This window comes from Ammospiza caudacuta, chromosome 18 (genome assembly GCF_027887145.1).
Source record: "Ammospiza caudacuta isolate bAmmCau1 chromosome 18, bAmmCau1.pri, whole genome shotgun sequence".
In the NCBI taxonomy this organism is placed as follows: domain Eukaryota; kingdom Metazoa; phylum Chordata; class Aves; order Passeriformes; family Passerellidae; genus Ammospiza; species Ammospiza caudacuta.
The window spans coordinates 8412455-8436247 of NC_080610.1; the positions used below are offsets into that span (position 1 = coordinate 8412455).

Genomic DNA, 23793 nt, shown 5'->3' on the forward strand with positions numbered 1-23793 from the left:
GAGACCTTCAAGATCACTGAGTCCAGCCCATGCCCTCACACCTCAACTAAACAATGGCACCCAGTGCCACATCCAGTCTTTCTTAAACACATGCAGGGATGGTGACTCCACCACCTCCTTGGGCAGACCATTCCAATAGTTTATCACTCTTTCTGTAAAAAAATTTGTCCTAATATCCAAACTGTAGGTGTAGAAGAAGGGATTACAAATGACCTTGCCCCTGATAAGTCACAGTTGTACTAATTACCAAAGAAGAACAGTCTTGTCATTAATGGGTCATAGCTATTGACTAATAAAGATATGTGTGATAAAAGGGGTGGGTTGGCTGGTCAGGGAGAGCCTTGGAGGAAGAAAGATCACCTTGAGGAGGTAAAGGAGCCCTGAGGAAGAAGGAACGATTCAGAGAGACACACGGAAGAATGAAACAAGGAAGAGACTTGCTGCTGCAAAAGATCTGCTGTGACGTCAGTCTGGGTCTGACAGAGTTAGAGCCTCTTGTTGGAACCTGCAGTCATAGTTGAGCTGGGTAAAAAACCTGTGGTAAGAGGCAGCAAGGAAGTACTTGTGGTCCTATTCCAGTAGGAAACAGCCAGCAGTCAGTCTGTCAGAGAAGCCAACAGTAGGAACTTGCTGTAGTCAGAGTCAGGGTGGCTAAGCTGTAAAGAATAAACCAGGACCATTTTCATGTTGTTAAATGAGAATCTGTGTGTTGGCTCATCTCTACCCGTAATGAGAGCTCTGCTGCAACACCTGAGACTAAAATAGGATATCTGAAGGCACCAATAAAGAAGGAGTAATCTACCTATTATCTGGGCTGCAGCACAAGGGAAAAGGAGAGCAAAGGCCACCCACCTCCTACCTACAGACTGGAGAGGTAATGAACACTCCCTTACCTGGATCTAGTGGTTTATGGGCACAAGAGTAATTTGTAATATAGTCCACCTTGAACTGGGAGTTGATGGGATAATGATCTGCCAGCTTGATCACCTTCCTGAAAGCGTCATAAATGAAGATGATCAGGGAGGAAAATCCCTCTTTGATGAAGTGGGTGAAGTACTTGACCAGGAGGCTGCCATTGGTGGCCACAAGCATGAGACACTGGAAGGGTGACCAGAGGCCGATGCAGAGAACTCCAGGTAGTCAGAATCATTGCCCCTGCAACATCCAGCCTGTATTTGCCTTGGCTCAGCTTAAGACTGTGTCCTCTTGCTCTGTCAGCTGCTGCCAGGAGAAAGAGACCAACCCCACCTGAGTACAGGCACCTTTCAGGAAGTTGTAGAGAGTGATAAGGTCACCTCTGAATCTCCTTTTCTCCAGGCTAAACAGGCTCAGCTCCCTCAGTCGTTCCTCACAGGGTTTGTGTTCCAAGCCCCTCACCAGCCTTGTTGCCCTTCTCTGTGTGCACTCCAGCATCTCAATGTCCTTCCTAAACTGAGGGGCCAGAACTGGACACAGCACTTGAGGTGTGGCCTCACCAGTGCCGAGTACAGGGGCAGAATGACCTCCCTGCTCCTGCTGGCCACACCTTTCCTGATCCAGGCCAGGCCCATTGGCCTTCTTGGCTACCAGGGCACTTTGCTGGCTCATGCTAAGTCTGTTGTTGACCAGTACCCCCAGGTCCCTTTCTGCCTGGGCACAGTCTGCCTGGCAGAGGACAATTCCTGATGAGCTCACAGGGACAGCCTGTGTGATCCCCACAGGCACTCACTGCTCTGGCCCCTCACCAGGTACTTCCCTTCATTAACAGCTTTGCAGGCAGCTGTGCACAAACACTGGAGAAGGATGAGGACAAATTTTCTGTTCTTGTTGCAAATGACCCTCCAGACCTGTGCTGAGACAAGGCAACCAGCAGCTAATTCAACTGGAAATATAATTTGCAGTCAATTGGAAAATGCATTACAATGTCCATTACAATAAATATTTTCACCATAAGAAGTGTTTCCTCCCTGTTCTGTGGCATTACTAGCCGCACTTGTGTATCTGCTGCTTCCTGACCTAACCTCACAAAGAAAAGGGCAGCTTCTGCCACTGCAAGTGCCACCTGCCATCACTTTTTCCCACTCATGTGTATATTACCCCAGATTAAACAAAAGGTGTTCAAAATTCAGTAAGGGATGATCAGCAGGTGTTTGCCTACTGGCTCACAGCAGGGAACTGCACAGAATCAGAATGGAGTGCAAGACCTACACGTTCCATGGCAAAACAGCCCAACTTTTCATTGCCATCTCACCTCAGTACCAACTTTCAAACTGTGCTTAAGGGATGCACTTGCTAATGCACCTCATTTGCAGGTCTACATTGAGTGTGTATAGATCAGTTATCACCAAGGTATCTATAGGTTTTAATTAAATGCAATTATCTTTTAGGGCTAGTGATGAAACAGGATTCTTCAGTGTAATGTGCAGTTCTCTCTCAATAGCACTGTGTAATTAGGTATGAAAATAATGAGCTCAGTGGATACCCTCTGTTTTAGGGCCCTGACTCATCGCTTTTATGAAGCTGTTGGATGATCCAGACTCAAGGCAGGCTGGAGCACATGTTCAGATGTACATGATGGGCACACTGGCCCCCATGGTGAGATGCAGCTCCCAAGTGCCCATCTGCAACACGCTCCACCTGAGTTATAAACTTGTCAGAGCAAGGACTTTGTCACCAAGTGAAACCTCTTCGGGGCACTACAGCTGAGTGCTGGTGCCCTCAAAACAACACTTTGTAGAACCTGATAAATAAAAGAGTACCTAAGAGCTTGTCAGAGGGTCCCACTTCACAGTGAAGCAATTCTGGCTCACTGCACTGAGCGAGGAAATAGAACTGAGGCAAGCCAGAGGCTACCTGGGATTACAAGGCAGGTTTTTAATGGCATTTTTCTAATTACTGACACAGAGGTTTTTGCTGACAGACAGCAAGTGTGTGCGTGGCTGTGGGAAGGGTTTTACCTGGCATGGAACAGACACTACTAATGCATGTCTTTACAAGGATGATATTTCAGAAAAATCCTCACACCAGTTACAGGAAAAAAACAACCTACTGAAACCATACTTCTGAGCTGCAAGCTATTGAAGGCACTTTTTGCTCCTCAGAGTCTGGTTCTTTCCTTGCTTTTCTGCTAATCCTATATGTGAATCTGGAAATTTGGCTTAATATTGAATCTAATGTTTATTGAGTCCTTCTTACTTCCTATCGTGATTTGGCAGGTGAATGGCAGTATGACAGTATTTAGTGTCTCATTTTTCTTCCAGCAGGTGCTGAACTATAAAATTTCATCTTTGCTGCCTTTTTTTATCCATGAGCTTGGACAAGTCACTTAAGACAAGATTTAATAAAAAGTTGTTAGGTACCTACAGAAAGTCCCATGAGGTTGCAAGGAGATGGAAATTTGGGGTACAGGCAGTTTAATACTTCCAAGAAAGCATCAATCTGTTCCTGTTGACATACAAGCATGCTCAAAAAAATGACACTTAGCCTACCTTCAACTCACCAGGTAGCTCAGTGTCTCTCCTTACAGGGATAATGAAGTACATTGTGGTGTACTGATTCAAACAGATAATAGTTCTACAGTGCTGTGCTAAGCAGACAGCTACAAACTTGCTAAATTTGATGATTGTAAGATGGTTAAAGCCTCTGGGGAAATTTTTCAAAAGTACCTAAGTGATTTTGAAGCCTAAGACTCATTTCCAAATGAATTTTCAATCCTACATCTCTAGGACTTTTTAAAGTTTCACCCCAGGTGCCTAAAAATGAGTTCTCTAATTAGCACAACATTTATTTTCTTGTTAACTCTATCTAGCCTCAGGGAGACCAATCTGTTCTTGTTAACTGGGGATATCTGCAACAAATTTAATTAAATGAATTTGCTTGGTATTTAGTCTGGTCTGAGAGCAAATTCTGGCTCAAGGGCTTGAACAAACAAAATGCAGCCTACAGAATAAAGTTCATTTAAAGGCATTTCTGGGCTGCACTGTATGTTTATCCCTGAGTTGTTATCCTCTTGCCTCCTGTGGAAGGAGTGAAAAAACATGAATACATGAATCATTTTGCTCATGGCAGTATTTGCTTGCAATACAGCATCACCTGTAAGAGGCAACACCTCACCATCAGGCTCTTTGGACTTTTTAAAAAAGATGTTCCACTTATTTCTCCAGCCTTCCCTGCACTGGTAACAGCATGGTCCTTCAGGAGCTGAGCTGCACTGACATGGCACAGACAATGAGAAGGATTTTTCACAGAGTGCACTGCAAACCCTTGGGCTGCTACACAAGTGGGGAGTGGAAACCCAGCTGCTCAAATCAGAGTTTCAATTAGAGAATGGCTGAGTGCACTGCACATGAGGTACCAAAAAGGGTTTTGTCTAAGAAAATGCATCTGCTAAATGCCTGAACAATTAAATTTCCTTCAAAATTACATTATTTTAAAGAACAATTCACTATTAATATCCCTCACAAATCTTACTTTGCTTAGGTTGCAATTAGAATAATCCTCAAACCATTTGAATTTCTATGCAGTGGTATTTCAGTATCATCACTTCAGCATTTGATATAAAAAAGTTAAGCTTTTATTTAATGAGAGTACTTTAAAATATGTAAATGTCAAAAGGATTACCTTAGAAAAATCTCCCAGAGAATTAAAAACATTAACAGATTCCCACAGGAAAAATTCCAGCAGAATTCAGCAATTCTCTTGTTCCCACTCCTGTCACTTATATTTCTATCACACATTGAAGCAAAAACAAATTGCTATTAAAATATCATCCAAACACCCTCCTCCCCCTAACAAACCCCACAGTTCACTTTGAGATACCAACAGCTCAAGCAAAGACAGGAAAAAATCCTCTTCTATTTTTCTTTAGGCTTATTTAGAGTAGTAAAACCTCAGTGGTAAAAGAGCTTTTTCAGGTATAGGAGAAATAAATCTCCCTAGGCATGTCTGGCAAACTGATTTGGGACTGAAACCAGCAGGTGTGCAGACATAATTACTACTGCAAAATATCCAACACATCCAGGTGTGCTCACAAACAGATACATGAAATCCCTGTTATTTTTTGACAATTCCCACTCAACCAGGTGCCACCCTCCCAAAGGAAAAATCAGAGCAAAGAATGAGTTGAGAAAGATTTGAATAAATTGTTCTTCCCCCTTTCCAGGCTTTTTCATTCATACAAAAGCTCTTTTTTAGCCTGCAGTTCCGTGCCTACCTGCAGCCCCTGACAAACCCTGCCCTGTGTCACAGCAGCCTGTGCTCTGGTGCAAGAGTGTTTAGGAATTGGTCCTGAGCTGCAGCTGCAGAGGCAGCCAGTGCAAATAACACTGCTTGAAGTTAACGGTGCAATGCAAACAGTTCTGTTTGTTCCATTACATTTGCAATCTCCACCATTAAAATCCAGAGGGCAGCCCTTGCAGTATGAGCTTTCCAAAAGCAATGTTCCCACGTTTCCAGCCTCCAACCACTGCACACAACGAGGTTTTCAGTGCTGAAAGCACAAACCACTCTCAGCCCAAGCAATGCCCCATGCCAGGGCTCTGGGAGTGCTGTGGCCTTTCCTTGGGGCTCAACAGCCTCACCCTAAGGGTCCCTAAGCCCTCAGTTCCCCTCACTGGATTTCACTGAATTGTGCTAGAACACAGCAGCACCTCGAAATACCTGACACAGCCCTGGCTGTCACTAAATGCTGCCTGGTTCTATGGCACTTCTCAGAAGCAGAGAATGGGAATTTAGCACTACAAGAACCCATTTGATCAGTAACATTTTCATACATCAGTGAAAGAGATGCCAGACAAATCCATGCAAGTTGAACGAGCTGAAGTTCACCTCATCTGACTGCAAAAGTGAAATTTTTATAGGTTATTGACTACAAATTGTCTGAGAGAAGGTATATGGTTTGGTAAACAATGCTTCAGACATGTTGTGACAGATTTTCAAGCCCAGGTTTTCATTTTGCATGTACAAACCAAAAAATATCAGAACACACTGAAACAGGAAAGTCAGCAATACAAAGAGATGTTGTGAAACTGAAGAAACCTCTTTGCACCCGAGGTGAAAAGTAACTCAGCGATACAAAGAAATGCCTTCCTGGGTCCTGCAGCAAGGCAACACACACAAAACACTTGGAGAACAGTGAAAATCCCAAACTAAAACCCAGGCAACCCTGCTTTTCCAATTCTTACCCCAGCTGCCCAAAACACAGGATATGTCTGTTGTGTGAAAAGACAGAAATGTGCACTGGCAAAAATAAAAGCAGCAGAAGCTTGATCAAGAGATGAGGGAGTGCTACACAAACAGTTGTAAAGGTCAGAGCCCCAGAAGATATGAAAATTCATTTGTCAGTCACACAACAATGCAGCTTTCAGTTTAAAACTCTCTATCTTCAGTGCCAAATTCAGATAGAAACTGTATTATACTTCTAGGGTTTCTTTAAACCAAATTTAAATAATAATTTACTTCAAGTGGAAATTAGAAAACAGTAAAAATTTTTAAACCAATAAATTGATGTCAAGCAGAAATGAGAATTAGTGGACATTTTTGATTTAACCAGTAAATGTACTAATAAAGCACTCTTAATCTTCAGAGGTAAGATAACAAAATGCTTTCTTTTGAATTGCTTCTTTTTCATATTACTATTTACTTATTCTGCTAAACTAGTGATTAAGCGCAGTGATGTATATTTGTGACTTCAAAACCAAATTAATTATGATAAATAACAACATTTAATTAAAAAAACCCACAACAGTGGACTGAGAACATTCATTACTTTGTGCTTGCACTAGAAAATACCATATCCAGATAGTGTAGACAGATTTCTATCTTGCTTGCAAAACTTGCTAGTTAGCGCCACATCAATGTCAAAGGGAACGCAGTGATTTATACGACCCAGTTACAGAATCCTTCATTTGCTGATATAAAGCTGTTGCCACACAGCCAACATTACAGCTGACAAGAGTCCTTCCTCTTACAGGTTGGGAACACCAAATACTGTCAGAGCTTTCATTCTAAATAGCCACCAAATCATTTCTAATGAGTAACAACCACTGCCTGCTCAGAAAAACACTTCAAAAGTCTCTGTTTGAGAAGTGCTGAGAACCTCCATTTCCCACTGACTCCTAGGAAAGTTAGGAGTTCATCCTTTCTCAGGAGATCCCCAAAATTACCTTCTCTCTTGATATTTAGACAATGAATGATGGAGGTTTCCACATTTTAATTGTATTAGTCAATGGACAGATAGCAAACAAAACTGCTTATCAGCAACTGGTGATATGCCAAGAAATCTTAAGGGAGCAGGGAAGAAAATGACTAATAACCATCATGCACCGCAACGCATTTTTAATGATTTCAGCTCAGATAATGGCTCCTCCCAGCATTAGCACCCTTTCTGTCTGTAAGCATTCCTTACCTGAAAAAAGCTAAACCACAATATATTAAGATTTTAAGTAATGAAGTTTGCAAGAAAAATGTATATAAAGGTCAGTGTGTAACCTTCAAGAATACTGAAACCCAAGCTTGTGTCTTGAGGTTCAATTTCAAATATTTCCATCTGCAATTTTTAAAAAAGTCACTGTACAACAATTAGTTTCTATATGAAAACACAGCTTCAGCATGGGAACAAAACTAAGAATGATTATAATCATTTGAAAGACACTGAGTTAGCATATGGATCTCATTGCCACTTACACATTTTGGTCACTGGAACAAAAAGCTATTAATCAATATGTAAAAGCCATAAATTAACATAAACATTAATCATTCTAATACTCCCCCTGTGTCAGATTGATAATTTTTTTTCAGTTTTTCATTCTGACATATGTGCCTTCAGCTATCAGCTGTTTGACCTTTTTTAACACAATTAAACATTTTGGGCATTGCAAATCTTACTGAAGTAAACATTATGGAGACAGACAAATGTCATGGACACATTCATGCCAAAAATATGGGATCTGAAAACGTGACAGCCCCTGCCTCTCATGTTATTGCACTAGCTTTTAATAAGGAGCCTAAAATGCAGCATGAAATACAGCTGAAACAGATGAAATTCTAGTGTTTCATAAACAGGTTCAATTTGCAGATGAGGGAAAAGACACCCATCTGTTTTACTTTCTGAAACCATTAATTGCTTGGAAAAGTGCAATGATGTAACTACAGCCAGCCTTGTTTGGAGAAAGAAAGCATAAAAGCCCACAGGAGTTCAGCTCTACAACACACCCTGCGTAAAATTACTGGGGACACAAAAGATAATAAATGATTAATCACTTTGAAAACTTGAGGAATATGAATAAGCATTTATATACACACCAAAGAAGTTTTTTACAAAGGATTTATATAAGTCTCTCTTGACCATAACATCAGCCCTAGAATGAATTTAAGTTTGTACATGTGATAAATCATTGAAATCTAGCAGAAAATTGATGAGCCAAGGACCATCAAAAGACTGTTTTGAGTGGCCTCCAGTTCAGCCATGCATAGCAATCTGTCAGCCACGGGGCTCTGTCTGCCCATCCTCCTTAATTAGGGGTGCTGCATCGTGCAGCATCAGCCACAAATCTTTTGGTTCCAAGAGCTAATAATGTCCTCAGATAGCATGGGCTTAATTAAACCTCTTCCAGACATTTTTGCAGACATTCCGGCAATAATCTTGTTTTGTAACAAACTATTAAAAAGAATTGACAGAGAAGAAATATATCAAGTTGTTACAGCAACTGAGGTTATTTAGGCCAGAATTATATGTCTGCAATTAAGGATTCTGTAACTCTGAGCAATTAAAATATCACTTTATTTGAAAACTAATTAATTCTAAACACATATTTTTCCCATGACAAACTTTTATGATTGTTTAATTTATTCCATTCTAATTACACTTTAATTAATCTACTCTTGTATAATATTATACTGTTATTCTGGCATTTGACCAATGAAGACAATAAATTGATTGCAGTTCCTTTGTGCAAGAGCAGAAACTGTCATGCCAGTTTCAACACCACGTTTATTTATTTGTCTGTTCTATTACTTTTCCTTTCCTCCCACAGGGCATAGGAACATGAAACACAGCACAGATCAGATGACATTTTGTCTTCTATACTTTCTTCTTAGAAGTGTGAAATATAACAAGAATTTTCAGAATTAAGGAAAAGTATATGTGACATGATATTACATAATAAAATACAACCAAACGTAAATGAATTTATACTTTTAAAATATGCCTCTTATTAATGACTTATTAACTGATTTCTGATGTACAGGACTATGTCCAGAGCTGCTAGAAATGGAGTTGCTTCCATGAACATTAAGGTCTGCTTGGGATCTGGCTTGATACACTCAACAAAAAGGGAAAAAGTGACCAAATCCCATTTTCATACCAATCCTAAAATTAAATTAATTCAGTATCTTCCTAAGTTTAAAAGCCACTGCATTTTAATTTTGCATCAAGTCACCTTTGATTTAACTAAAAGTATATAAATTCTTTTGCATTAAGCTGCAATAAAATAAATATATACAAGTATTGTATTACACATTGAATTAGTTGTGTTGTATTTTATTTTGCTTTGGCCATACGTCAGGTAAAAGTGACTGTTGTTTACAGTCAAAAGTCTGCATTTTTTTTTTTAATATGAACATTCCTGAAGTTGCCAGTTCTCACTCATTTGCTGGGAGGAGACAGTGAGAAGTGACACTTTATGAAGACACAATGAAGCAATCTGCTTTTCTACTTTTAAAACTTCAGCTTGTGTTCCTGGCTGCACGCTTCCCTCTGCTTGTGAAATCCGCCCGTGCTGTCACCTCACCATGGCAGAGATGCTGGGCAGAGGTGGGCAATGAAATTAAACTGCACTGCAAGCTGAGCTCTGACAGTGCTTCCCAAAATATTTCTTTTACTTTAATGACACAGTTTACATTTCATAGAATTAAAAATACAAGTACAAAATACATTCACAAAATACATATTCATTAAAGGAAAAAAAAGACTGCAATGAGCTGAACGGGCTACGTACTTCATCAGCATATGGTAGGAGATGCATTTATATCAGATTTTACCTATTTCCTACTCAATGTTTATATTGTCATTTGTTTCACAACAGTTTAAAAATATACTTTAAACTGCAAATAGCAAACAAGATAAATTGAAATAAATACAGAAGAAATATTAAATAACCAATAACCAATTTCTATTTGTGGCCAGCTTGTATTTTGAAATCCAAATTTTGGATCTGATCTATGCCTGTCCAAACTACCAGATGATATTGGTGAGACTGCTCAGACAAGGGACGGTTTGTTTGCAGGGCCTGTTCATTATCCCAGTATTCCATAAAGCATTTTCTCCTTGGGAGCTTTCTGTTTCTGTATAAACTACAGCACGTCTCCGAGACCAGTGTTCTTCCTTCTCTGGAGATGGGGAAGCTGTGGCAGGGATGGTGAGTGACCTCCCAACAGTCCCTAGAACTGGGATTGGAACTCCACTCACTGACTCCAGGCACAGACTGTCCCTTCCCAGGGACACCGAGATTCACGTGCCATGTGGTATTTTAAGAAAAAGCAAGAGGACATTCTGTATCAATTCATTAGATTAAAGCTTTAAATCCTTATTCAGGTCAGAAAAAAATCTTCTCACGGTTAGAAACAAACTGCATTTCGGTAAAGATCATCACATTTGGTAGTTAACATTTTACTTTCTCCAAGAACCCCTTCAGCACTGAAAAGAAAGAAAAGACTTAGTGTGGTGTGCACCACTTTTAAATATATGACTCAAAATAGAAGATCATTAACTATTTTTATGTTATGAAATGTCCTCCAAAATTCAAGCTCAATTACTAATAGTATGTATCATTAGTATGTACATACTAATAGTATGTATCATTTGTCTACTAGGGTTCCTATTCCATACAGCCTAAGTATTTGGATAAGCCAAGTTACTGGACAGCAACTTAGTCCAAGAACTCTAGTAGGGATCACTATAACTCCACTGCAAACAGGAACAACATTTACAAAGCAAATATTATCTCAATATCAAATGAAAAAAAATGTTTATTTTAACATTTTAGACTAAGCTTACACTTTAGACATAACTGTTCTTTCATGTCAGTTTGATCACATGAATCTACACCTGTTTTCCACAAGCGTGTAGGATGCATTAGTTAAATATGCTCATCTCCAAGCATATGAGCATTTCCTCATATGTTAAACAGTTCAACTGTTAAAATGTGAGGGATATTGATAAAAAACTGATTCCACATTTAACAGGTTGAATACTAATGATGTTTAATTCCCAGTTTCTGGTACTGTTTCCTGTGTCTGTGATGTTCTCACCAGTTAGTTTCTCTATGTTCTAACAAGTAACACTAACTACTATTTAGCAAACGGAGGGAAATTAACCCAAAGTTACAGACTGGAATTGCAGTTTACACATTTAACTTCAAGCTTCACTCCTCTCATCCACCATAAATTACTCCTGACCAAAAATACAGTGAAAAATGCAACACTGTTTCAGCACATTAGTTTGAAACTTTGAACAATTCTGCCATACCTGAACTTGAACTCCCAGCCTTTGAATTTGTGCTGAACAGCCCCCATTGTACCGTGCTTTTATGCTGGCAGGAACTGAAGTGTCAATCTTTCGTCAGATAATCAGATTATGTCATGTTCTGACCAAATTCATTAGGAAAACTTTTACCAACCCTATTATCTCAAACCAGAAAATCTAGATCAAAGTATAACCGATTTTACAGCACAATAAAACTGTTATAAATATTTAAACATTAATTAAATGGCTCCTTTTGTTAAAAGTAAATAAATAATTGAAAGCTACCTTTGCTTGTAAGTGCTATCGAATACAACCGCATTTATCACATTTCTAAGGAAATCAGGTTCTATATATGGTGGAGAGTGGGGAAAAAAGCACTTAAAAGTCATTTGAGAAGATGGAGGGTGGCTAGAGTTTTAAATCATTTGCCTAAAGAAAGTCACACTGAATGCTCAATTTGGTGATAAAGCACTAATCCCTGAATGTCTTTGTTAACTCCATTCACATTGGACAATTTTATCTACTTCATGCAAATGTGCTGGATGGACACTACATTCAAAAGGAGAGGAGAAATCCTCTTTAAGAAAATCCATAATACTCAGTAAATGCAATTGTATTGTAATATTTTGTTTTCTTCCTGGAATATGCATGATCTTGTCTCCTAAAAAGGTAAATAACTGTAATTAACTTCAGCAGATGTATTTTCTGCTTGTTGATCAGATATGACATCTGCATAAACCAAACACTGAATGAAAGAGTACTTACTACTTTCCCTCGTCCCAGTTTCAGCTGGATAGCAAGCATGGCATAAGAAGGAATCAAGGAATTCATATTAATATAATTAACAGCAAGGAACCAATCTTAGACTAATCCATGAGCAGAAGCAGTGACAGGACAGTCATCAACACTGATTTTGCATATTTTTCAGTACTACAATCAGATTCTCCATCTGTAACTCAAACTTTAAAAGTATGATAATTTACGGAAAGGAGATTAATTTAGCCATTTTGAGTCAAAGACTTATTTCATAGCTTCATCCCAAATCCTGTATATTGTTAGGATCCCTTTCCCCTTTGAAGACTTAGTGAATGATTGAAGCTTCTACTTTCTGAGAAACAGATAACACAAGACTAGTAATCTGACTCTAAGCCACTGGATAAAGGCAGTTTGTTTCCTCTTAGCCCATCTGTCAACACCTCTTCAGTAATTAGTCCTAATTATTACAAAGGGCTAGCCTCCCATTCGCATTATTAAATCAGAAATAGTATCATAGCCAGGTATCTTTCAACGCCTCCCAGACTGGCGACCTTCGATTTCATTGAATCTTCTATCAGTATCCGCCTTTGGAAGAGCCTCCGCAGTAATTTTAGCATCAGCTTCAAAGATGCAGATCCCACAGTGGAATTCCAGGGATGCATTCATATACACACCCACATCATGTGACAGGAGAGCAAGCAACACAATTGACCTTTGCATTGTTCTCTAAACTCCTGTGATATAAAACACACATTTCTGTTTTACACAATGGAACTGGTTTTTGCCTGCGTGCTTCGAAGTGCTCCTTTGAACTAAATGCTGATAGGAAGAATAGTGAAACCGTGTATAAAGATGAAGGTCAAATCTTTGTTAGGAAAACAATGCATCTGAGACTTTTTTTCAGACCAAGATAAATTTGCAAGGAGTAAACAGTAACTAAAAATATTCATAAATGTATTTAAGTGTGAACATTTAAAAGGCTTCTTTTGTTTATTTTTGCCATATAGCTGAAGTACTTCCCCAGAGAAGTGGAAAACAAAAGGATGATGACATCCAAATTCTCACAGAACCAAAGCTCAATTAGCTGAGGCTTTAGTCAGACTACTTTAAGCTCTTTATTTGCATTAACATTTACTTCATTGAAACAAGAGAAAAGATATTCCTAAGAACCAAACACTCCATTTCTTTTGATCAAAAGCCAAACATGTTTCCCAATTACACACCTGAGACCAGGAGTGAGGAGTTGTTCATGGTGGATTTCTCATCAACAGCAGAGTACCACCAGTTTCCACAGACACAATGAGCCGACCTGAGCTGCACTCAGTTTATGGCTCATCCAAGTATCCCTGCTAAAAGCTTGTGCCCAGAGTACAGGAGCTACACATAATATTCAAAAGTCTCCCTATGAACAAAGCCCATATTGTCTGATTAAAGCAAAGAATGTTTTTGTTAATATGCTTAATGTTATCTGAAAAAAAAAGCATACAGAAGACTTTCTACAGATATCTTTTACAAAAAACCTCCACCCAAACACATGTTAAAGAACTTTTCTGTGTCCTATATTAAAGTAAAATACTGATTTCCGATTTTTACTTTGCAGGTCCCCTCCAAATGCTACAGATGAAATAAAAGAGTGAGCTGCTATGCAAGAAGCAGTAGCCTGAAGCCCATGGGGGAGTTGGGCAGGCACAGAACTGAGTGCTTGGGGAGGATGCTCCAAAGGGCAGGGATGCCATACCAGCTCTGAGTGTCACTAAAGCCCAGTGCCTGGAACAGGGACCATGACCCAAATTCTGGGTCCCTGAGCTGTGGATGTGGTTGTCCCCAAGTCCCTGTTGATTCATTGGTTCAGTTGGGCCTACCTGGAACTAGCACAAAGCCATCTCAATAGCACACAGTACTGGAGCATGAAGAAACTACTCAGATGCAGCTCCCTGCATACTTGTCCTGCAAACCTTCCTGCCAGAGCACTCATGGCACCACACAGCCTCACTGCACCTGGATAGCTTTTCCCTTCTGAGACAACCAAAACTCACTGCCAACAAAAATAAACACACAAACTTAAAATTCATTCTCCAAGTTGTACATTTTCCAAACAAATGCCATGTTAGTGACATGCACAGTAACAGGCAGGCATTTGACTATCAATGGATCAGACTTAAAAACACATTAATATTTTGGGTATCAACAATGGAGAATTAACATGCTACCATTTTTTTCTTGATTATTCTTATGAGAATTCAATGCACTAACAATAAAACTCTTTCAAAGCAGAACATAGTGTGGTACTGTATGGCAGAAAAAAATGCCCTGCAAGGTCAGATGACTGGTCCCATCAGGCCTAGTACCTGACTTCCACCAGTGCCATGCTACTTAGAGGTACTGCTTAGGGAAAAGAAGAAGCCTGGATGCTTTAGGGGTCCATTCCTCCTGCCCCCCACACCCCCCATCCACAATGATGTTACAGGGTACACAACTTCACTGTCCATTTGCAGTTCTGTTTTATCTACGAAATTATCTGACCTCTTCTGAACCTGCTGATATCCTTGCCTTTGCTACCTACCATGGCAAAAAAATTCACTACCTGGAGTTCCAAAAAATGAAGGACTGCCTTCTTTTCTTCGTTTTAAACCTGATCTCCTACCTTCACTGAGTGCCCTCAAGTTCTTACATTGCAGAATTTGGAGGGCAGCAGTTTCACATCTGGCTTTCTCATCACTTTCATGATTTTGTAAATCTCAACAATAAATATCTGTCTTTCTCTAAACTGAAGAATACCAGACTTCTCAATGTCTCATATGACAGTTGCAGTTCCCCAAATTGTTTCAGTTGCCATTTTCTGGACCATCTGTAACACCAGTAAATCCATCTGGAAAAGCAGAGAACTGAACACAGTACTTCTGATATGAGGCCAATGAGCTTTTCTTAGTAGCACAGTGACATCCTTGATGAGATAAATCTTGACTCATGTCAAAAATCCCAAGTCACTTTCAAAAGAAAAGTTATTACTTTGTACAACAGAGGTAATTCCAGCTAATACACCTGCACAGGAAGTTATCTTTGTTCTCAATAGTTTGGGATTTCTCCTGCAGAGCAAGCCAACAGAGAAAAGGCTAAGTGTAAGTGTACTGTCCAAGGAGCTACATCCGGAAGAAATAGCATAATATGTGAATAGCACTTCCTGAAACACCTAGACTTCCTGGAATTACCAGTTAAAATCCCAGAGGAATTGATAACGTTCTCTGACAACCCAAGCCTAGCAGACTGCTGTCCAACACCACTGTGTGCCTTTCAGGGAAGAATTTTAAAAGTCTTATCTGCTCTACATAAATGCTTGAGAACTCTGGTCCATTTTTATACCTATATGCCCTGTAGCTTCCCTTGCTGATGTGGGCCAAAATCCCTCTTATCAATCATGCTAGGAGCTGCTTCTCTCCATTCTCAGCTACATCCATTTAAATGGTATATTCTACAGTACAACAAATCCTTCCCTATTCTAAGTTTACTTTGTATTAAGCAGAAATCTTGAAGTGGCAATGGGTTGCATTGGTTTTCATTTAATGTCATTAACTTCCATGGAAATGTTTGGCTCAAAGAGAGGCAGCAACTATAAAAGCATATGTGCATTTGTGCACAATGTAATCTCAAATGAAAACAGAAATCAGAGTCCAGCAGCAGGAACAAAAGGAAATATATCTTTGTTCCAGCTGCATGAGCCACCCAAGCACTGAGGAGAACAGTGCTGACATGTCCCTGAGACTGTGTGTGACACCACTGCAACAGAACCACAACCCTGCCTCGGCCTCACTTTGGCCACCACGTGCCCAAGTCAAACTGGCAATGAGCTGGATGGATCCCAGGGCATTTTCCTGGCAGTTTTGCTCAAGAGCAGAGAGAAAGATGAGGCCCCATGTCCCAGTGCGGTCCTCACAAGAAGAACGAGGTCTGGGCTTCACGACATGCTTAGCAAACAACTTCTGCAAAGCATATACTCATTTTTAGATACTGCAAATTAAAATGTTTTATAGGAATGCACTTCTGCAGTTTCCTCAGTTGCCTCTAAGGTTCAAAATACTTACAAACATCACTATTTACACAAAGGTAGTACACTAAACTAACACTGATTTTAAAGAGATTCCTCGCACAGTGAAGATGTTCAAACACATCGTCAATGGCTGTGGCATATTAACTCACCAACTGACTTCAGCTCTCTCAGAAGAGAAAAGTCTTCATTAGAATGTGTTTTGTATAAAACCAGGCTACAGTTTAACCTGCAAAGGCTCTGGTATGTTCCTTTCTCAAATCTGCAAGTACTAGTTTCACGGAAGAAGTCTGTGCCAAAGTATATTATACCTACTATGGCAATAAATTCTTCATGGATGAGGTTTTACACATAAATTACCTTCATTTGCAGTCTCTGAATGCTCTTCTAAATTTTATGGGATAATATGAATTATGAGCACCCATGTATTTCTTGTAGGTATATTGTGAGACATATTTTTTCTACTAGTTGCAAAACATTATGCAAGTGAGTTATACTGTACACCTCTCTCCCTCCACCCTCACTGAACAAATGTGATAACACAAACCAGTCAGTTGCTTATGAGAAGTGTTTGGTATGGTATAAAGATATGTATGTATTAGTTAGTCTAACTAGGATTAAATGCAAATCACATGGTTAAACAAAAGCACTAAATATATCAGAAAGGTTTTTCCTATATAATCTTAGGTTTCTTAACCTTGGTTATTTCTTGGTTTAGTTATTGGGGACATTTATGGTTTGGCAAAATAACTGTTTTTAAATAAACTGTACATTTAAAAAGGACAATTTATATTTATTTCAAGTTACCACTGTAATTTTTACAAAACTTGGCAGGGTTTCAGTGGCTGGGCTTTAGGTATTTTGCTGGTTCTGCTGGATTTCTAAAACCCTAGAGAACTGGGAATGGAAGAGTCTGTTCACTGTTATTATAAGTCTCTAAGAAACACTGTTGGTGACCCACTGGAATCTAAATCCTAGCCATTCTTCATATATCTGTTGAAGACTGGGGGCTTTGGACTCAGTTCACACACAACATTTGCCTCAGAAGCAAGGTTCCAGGTTTCCACAGGAGCTCTAATTTCACAAATCACTAGAAACATGAACTGGCAAACAGTACCTAGACCCCAATTCTACAAACTGCTCTAACCCCACTATCTGAAACAGCTTAGTAGTTTCAATGGTGTCATAGGAACAGGTCCAGGATCAGTCATTGTTCCCAAAGGACCCATCACTGGTCAGTTGTAGTGAACAGCACCCACTCCCAGCCACCGAAGCTGAGGCCAAAGCCAGCAGGAACGGAACGTGCTGTGGGAACACTTGCCCTGCTCCCACGACAGCCGGCGAAGGATCAGGCACGAAGGCTCATAACAAGATCAGACAAAAGAGAAAACACTGAATCATGTTAAAGTAATTACCAGAAAATAAGACTTCTGCAAAATATTTGCAATCAGCTCGCTGGAGCCTTCAGGCTCAGTCTTGCACTGGGCTGCCTGTAGCAGCAGCACCCCAGGAGGCGCTCCAGGAAGAACGGGTGACTCAGGCGCAGTTCCTCCCTGGCTCCTTCCTCCGCATGCACCACAAACAACTGCAGCCTGTCCCACCGCAGCGCTGCCACCGGGAGCAGCCTGACAGCACAGACAGACAGACAGACGGCCCTGCTCCCCTCTGCCTGCCCTGCTGCTGGGACAGTCAGGGCACACAGACCCCACTGGCTCTTCATCCCAGTGTCTCTCCTGTCCCATCTCCCCACACCCAAAGCTGCTGTCTGAAGCGGCCATATGGGACACATTTACTTCTCACTGCTGCCCTGGGGTGCTACTAGAAACAGGAACAATCCAGCAATGGAGATAGCATCAGCATGGAAGAGAAGAGAATCCTAGTTAGGAAGAACATATGTTGTCACTAGATAATGATAACCACATTTAATGGGCACAAGCATGAAGGCATGAATTTCAGAGATTTCCCCCTTGTTTTAAAAAGTAGGGGCTTATTATAAAAATGCCCAATTACACCATCAGGCACAATACAATATTTATGATTAAAAATCACTATAATTAAATGCTAAGTGCTGATTTCAATTATTTAGCAGTGGAGCAATAAAATAAGCAAATACCTTTAAAATGTTATTTTCATAGACAAAAAGCAGAATACAAAAGTAGCTAAAAGATTACCTTTTAGGACCTTAGACATCCCATAGTAAGATTTAGGCTGCAAGGATTCTCAGATCCATTTTTCTGTGCAAGCTTACAATGAAGCTAGTACATGAGAAAAGAGTGAATTCCTGCCCTGACTGGGTTACTTACCATATCACCTTAGAACTAGACACTTAGGAAAAACAAAGGCATATATAGTGGCTAAAATTAGTGAAGATCTGAAGCAGTGAGGCAGTTCAATCCACAGGAGCCATGTCTGCACATGTCCCTCCACTGAAGGACCTAGGCTGTGTTCATTAGTGTTGGAAAACCTTGGAAGATTATATTAAAAATATATTTAAAATTGAAAAAAATAGTTCCAAAACATAATGTTTCTTGAGAAATAGCATTCAATCACTAGAAATCAAGGGCATTCCCAGTAGATAGTCTAAATAATCTACCTGTCATAGACAGCAGAAAAAAGGCTTCCACATTAAATATTATTAATTCTGTTCTGGGGCTAAGTAAGACTCCTGAATAATTGGTGATAAAAACAACCAGCAAGCAGGAGTGAAGCTGTGGCAAACCAGGTGCTGTGCTGTCCTGACCAGGGACAGGACTCGGTCAGTCAGTGATATCAAAGGGGCTGTGCCACCTTCCTTTCTTTTTGGTGTAACTGATGTTACATCAAGGAAAGAACTCCAGCACATCTCCAAATTTGCAAGACTCAAGTGCTGTCATGTGCCAGATTCACCATTACAGGGCAAAATAATGGATGGATGTGGAGCTTCTAGACTGCCTTCACTCCAGCTGTTACCTTGCAGAAGTTGGGATAGATGATACTCAAAAATTCTTCACATTTGGTATTACACTGAGCATTCTTCTGTCAAAAAAAAAAAAAAAAAAAAAAAAAAAAAGCAGCCCACTTCCATTCATGTTTCTGACAAACTTTTGCTTTTCTTGATAGATTTTCAGCTAAAGCAAATACTGAGTTAGAGATTTCCAGTTCAACCGAAATGTCCTATAAACTAAATACAGCTAATTATTCCTTGCTTCCTTACATCCTTCTTGTTTACCAAGAACAGAACTTGAAGAACACATTTTAAGGCAAGAACAATAAGCAATCCCAACCCCACAGTTCCATTTTTATTGCAAATAAAACAACCCTGAAGGTCTTCCATTAGCTTCAGAGGCTGGGAAGGAGTGGGAAGAATGATGTGTTACACTACAGTGGAGGAAGTACACATGCCAGCTGGAAAAATGGACTATAAAAAGCTTTTCTTACACAAACATGAGGAAGCAACCAACACCCTCAATTGTTGAAGTGAAAGCAGGGAGGCCTAAACACACTACTAGAAAAAAATTAAATTAAAAAAGTTCTGCAGTGTGTCACATATTCCCAATTACTCTCGGATTTGAGAGCCTGGGTCGATAAGGTCCGACTGCTACCAAGAGCAAAAGAGCACAAATGCTGTGGAGCTGGGGCAGGCTGGAGACCCTGCTCACGCTGTACCTTGGTTTTTTGGCACAGCACCGTGGACTCTCTCCCTCTCTGCAACCTACTGCAAGTTGGGTGAGGAGCCCTCTGCCCCTGCAACAAAGGATCAGAGTGCAAAACCAGGCTACAGAGCTGCACTGCAGGAAAGGTGGTGCCACCAGGGCAACACTTCTGCTCCAAGGGCCTTCCCTAACCAGCAGCACCCCCAGCTGCATCTCAGGAACACGTCCCCTCCAGTCACCACAGGAGCGTGGTTCACCCAGCTCAGAACCAGAGCAAGAATTCCAGGTACAGCTTCAGAAGGTGAAAGAGGCTCATTACAGAAAAGCAGATTTATTAGAACAAAGAGCTAAATACTGGCAGGACAGAGATGCAAATTCTAACAAGGCAGACTGAGCAAAAAGGAGGTGGACAACAGTGAAGTTGGCCACACTGACTTTAAATCCTTTGGAGAGATTCCTTCCTGGCCCTCTGCACTGGGCAACACTCATTTGGAACAGCCATCCCCAGTACAGGCTCATGCACTTCCATGCCCAAAGAAACAGTCCCATACACAGTATTCTGATCCCTGGCAGCATAAAGCCTCTGAGAGGTACAACCGAAAGAGAGCTCCCACAATGATCTACTGCCACTTCAGTGGTCTCCTATTTTTCCATTAAGGTCATTTCCCTTGTCCATGAACATATATTGACTCATGGTATTTAGCAAAGTCAGAACCCTCTAGTTACAGAGCTTGAACTTGTCAACAATTATTTAGTGAGTGTAATGGAGCTAGGTCAGAACGCAGACACCCAATCCAGTGATTCTACCAGTCCTTACAAAGCATTCCTTCCCCAGCAGCCACTGTGTGAAAGGACATTAAAGGTCGAGGTTTGGGTGTGCAATGAACCTGTAGCTTCAAACTGATTTCACTTAGAAATTTCTTATGTGGTTTGGGTATGTACCACTTGTAAATGACTACAAATCAAAACCAGAGATGCCATCACACAATATTCAAGTGGAAGCAGATAGACAACATTCTCTCCTGCCCCCAGAACACAAATTGTTTTGGAATTTTTGAAAATAACAAGAAACACACTAAACACTTGGACAACACAGACCTACCAATCTGGGACAGAACTGCAGTCTTCTTCCCCTGCTGCTTACTTAGGGAAGGTGTTATCATTGCTGTGCCCAGAACACACGGACAGCAGCACAGCTTAGCACTTCAAACACCAGAGAGCCAACACAGGAGAAACCAGCCTGCTTTGTCCCTGGCATTAATGGTCAATGCCAAACAGGAATCTGGACTCTTGAACATGTTTTCTTAATTCTGCAGAAGGCACATGAAGGAGTTCTGATAGGCCATTCTCCCCCTGATTTCAAAGTGAGAATCCATGGCTTTACAGAGCTCTGCTCAGACATGGCTCTGAGGAACCTCATTCCTGCATGGCTCCTGTTCTCCCACCTTTATGTCTGTGCTCACTTTATCTCATTGTCTGGGTGTGTTTGTGGTTTGCTGCTGTTGTTTTTTTCACATTAAGTGTGTCCATGGGTCTTTCCACAGCTCACACTGTGTACACTTAAAGTCCCTGATAAATCTTGTTGGCAGCTCTATTTTTCCCACCTTCTAACACTGACTAGGACAGTTCTTCTCTTAAATAGTCTCACTGCTTTCTCACAGCAAAACTGGCACTGTGGACTGCCAACTGACTCCTAATACTTTATTTCTATTTCTGTGCACAGCATCATATAATTCTACAACGTGAATTAAGAAAAAAATAATCCTCAAATCTTAGATAATTCTCATTTTTCTAGAGGTCAAGAAGTTCCTTTTTTGATATTCAAACTCTGTCAGTGATAGAAACTTGCATTTTAACAAGAGGCAAGCAGAAATTTCTCATCAAGTGAACACGTTGTGCTCTGCTTCTGGGCACACATGACAGTGTCTTTTTCGCATCACACCTACTCTACTAAATATACAAAACACTGTGCAAGTGATAGTTTTGTCAGCCACCAGCTAATCAAATGAAAAATTATTAGGCTTAGAAAAATAATAAAAGCAGAAGCCAGCTGTGCATTTGCTGGATGAAAATCCCAGTGTCTCCCATGTTAGCTCATGTGTATTTCAATTTCTGGGAAGAAAATAATGGGAGTTTCTCCACCCTTTCTCATGTGAGCCATAAAACAGATTTATTACCTAGGATATATTCTGTGTTTTCTCCTGAGGAAAAAAGAAAGTGGTGGAACAAGTTCATTTTTTTCCCTTCTAAAACAAGGATTTTCTTTATAATAAACACAGAGCTTAATTTTGGTATCATATGGCCCTTCTATTTAATGCTCTGGTCACACTTTTTGCCTTCCTAAATCTTGAATTGTTGCATTTTCATTTCAGTGGGGAATCTACAGCTGCTCCAGCTGTTTGAGTGTGAAAAGTCTGCCCTAAGAATCCTATCTGGTGTTTTAGAGCAAAATCCTTCCCTCCCCTACATCAAAGAAATTTAGCATCTACTGAAAACCTATGGAATAACTAAAACAAAGAAAAAAAGAAAAGCTAAACATTAGTCTGTTTCATTAGTCTGAAACATTAGTTTCTTTTTCAAATAGTTCTTGCTCCACTTTACCTTACACTCAGCTGTCACCCAGCGGCTCTGGGAAACTCAGGCTGCAGACCCAGAGGTTTAGGACAGGGTTGCATCTCATCTGGGAAGGTTATCCTGTACAAACAACTATTTTTTTACTGTAATGGTCACCTTATGACCTTTAAAAATAAATCATGAGAAAGAAGATTTGCTGACTAAAAGATTTTTTTTTCTCCTAAAACTCTTAATTTGCTCCCAGTATCATGTTACGGTTCTAAAGACGTGTGCTGGTAAATCCATTCACAGAAAAGGTGACTTCCTCTGCAGCTTTCGCTTTGAGATGCAGAAGAGATGATTCCTATTTCAAACACTCCTGAATCATGATATAGCCTGGATCCTCCAGTTTAGAGCTCTGGCAACTTTCAAGCTAAGATGTCCCTTTTTCAAATGACATCCAGTAACATGGCTTTTTGAAGTAAATCTGTTGACTCTGGTATTTGTAGCCTAAATGTGTTCTGCAGTCTCCCAGGGCTAACCAGCACCTCTTGTTTCATGAGTCACTTTCCTCAGCACGGCCAACCCGACATCTCAAAGTTTCAGTTCTTTCAAATAATCCCATGATCTATGAGCGTTTACACCAAGTCATAAATGCCACTGAGACAATTTTTGAAATTATGAGCATTAGCTGCATATAATTAAAATGTACCATAGGAAGTGCATTCATTACAGTTGTGAAATTATTTATTGCTTATGAAAATTTAAAAAAAAAATGCACTTTTAATGAGATGACTGTGCCAGCACAGAGCTCAAAAGAAGCTGGCTTGCTTAGGCAAAAAATTGTGCAGGTTTTTATTGAAGATTTGTTCAATTCTCATGGTTTTGTGATCACTTACACTGCTCCACAGAGACCAGTAATCTGGAAACTAAAACTCCAGTAGCTGAAGAGTTTTCAACCTATTACTAATTTGAAATCCTTCATTTGTACCACCAAGTATATTTTAGTGCAGTCAAACTGCATTCTAACAAAGAGCATAAATGCATCCCCACAGACATTCTGGGAGGGAAAACACTATTATTGCCATTAGACACCTTTTTCCTTTATAAAAACATACAAACACAACAAACGTAATACTGTGTTGAGATTCCAAGTTTGTACAGAAGTATCAGCTCTACAACTCAAAAAGGGTATCCAAAAAGCAAAGTTCAATCTTTTTTTAATCAAGTTTGTCTCCATAAAGCCAGAAATAGCACTAGTATGCATCTATAATCCAGCTGCAACAAGACAATTTATTACAGAAGAGCAG

General features: G+C 40.1%; 1 protein-coding gene across 1 annotated transcript in view; it reads right to left on the bottom strand.

The window, feature by feature from the left end:
- GNB1L (G protein subunit beta 1 like) overlaps positions 1-23793 on the bottom strand; it is a 44413-nt gene that overhangs the window by 18252 nt on the left and 2368 nt on the right. The window lies entirely within an intron of this gene.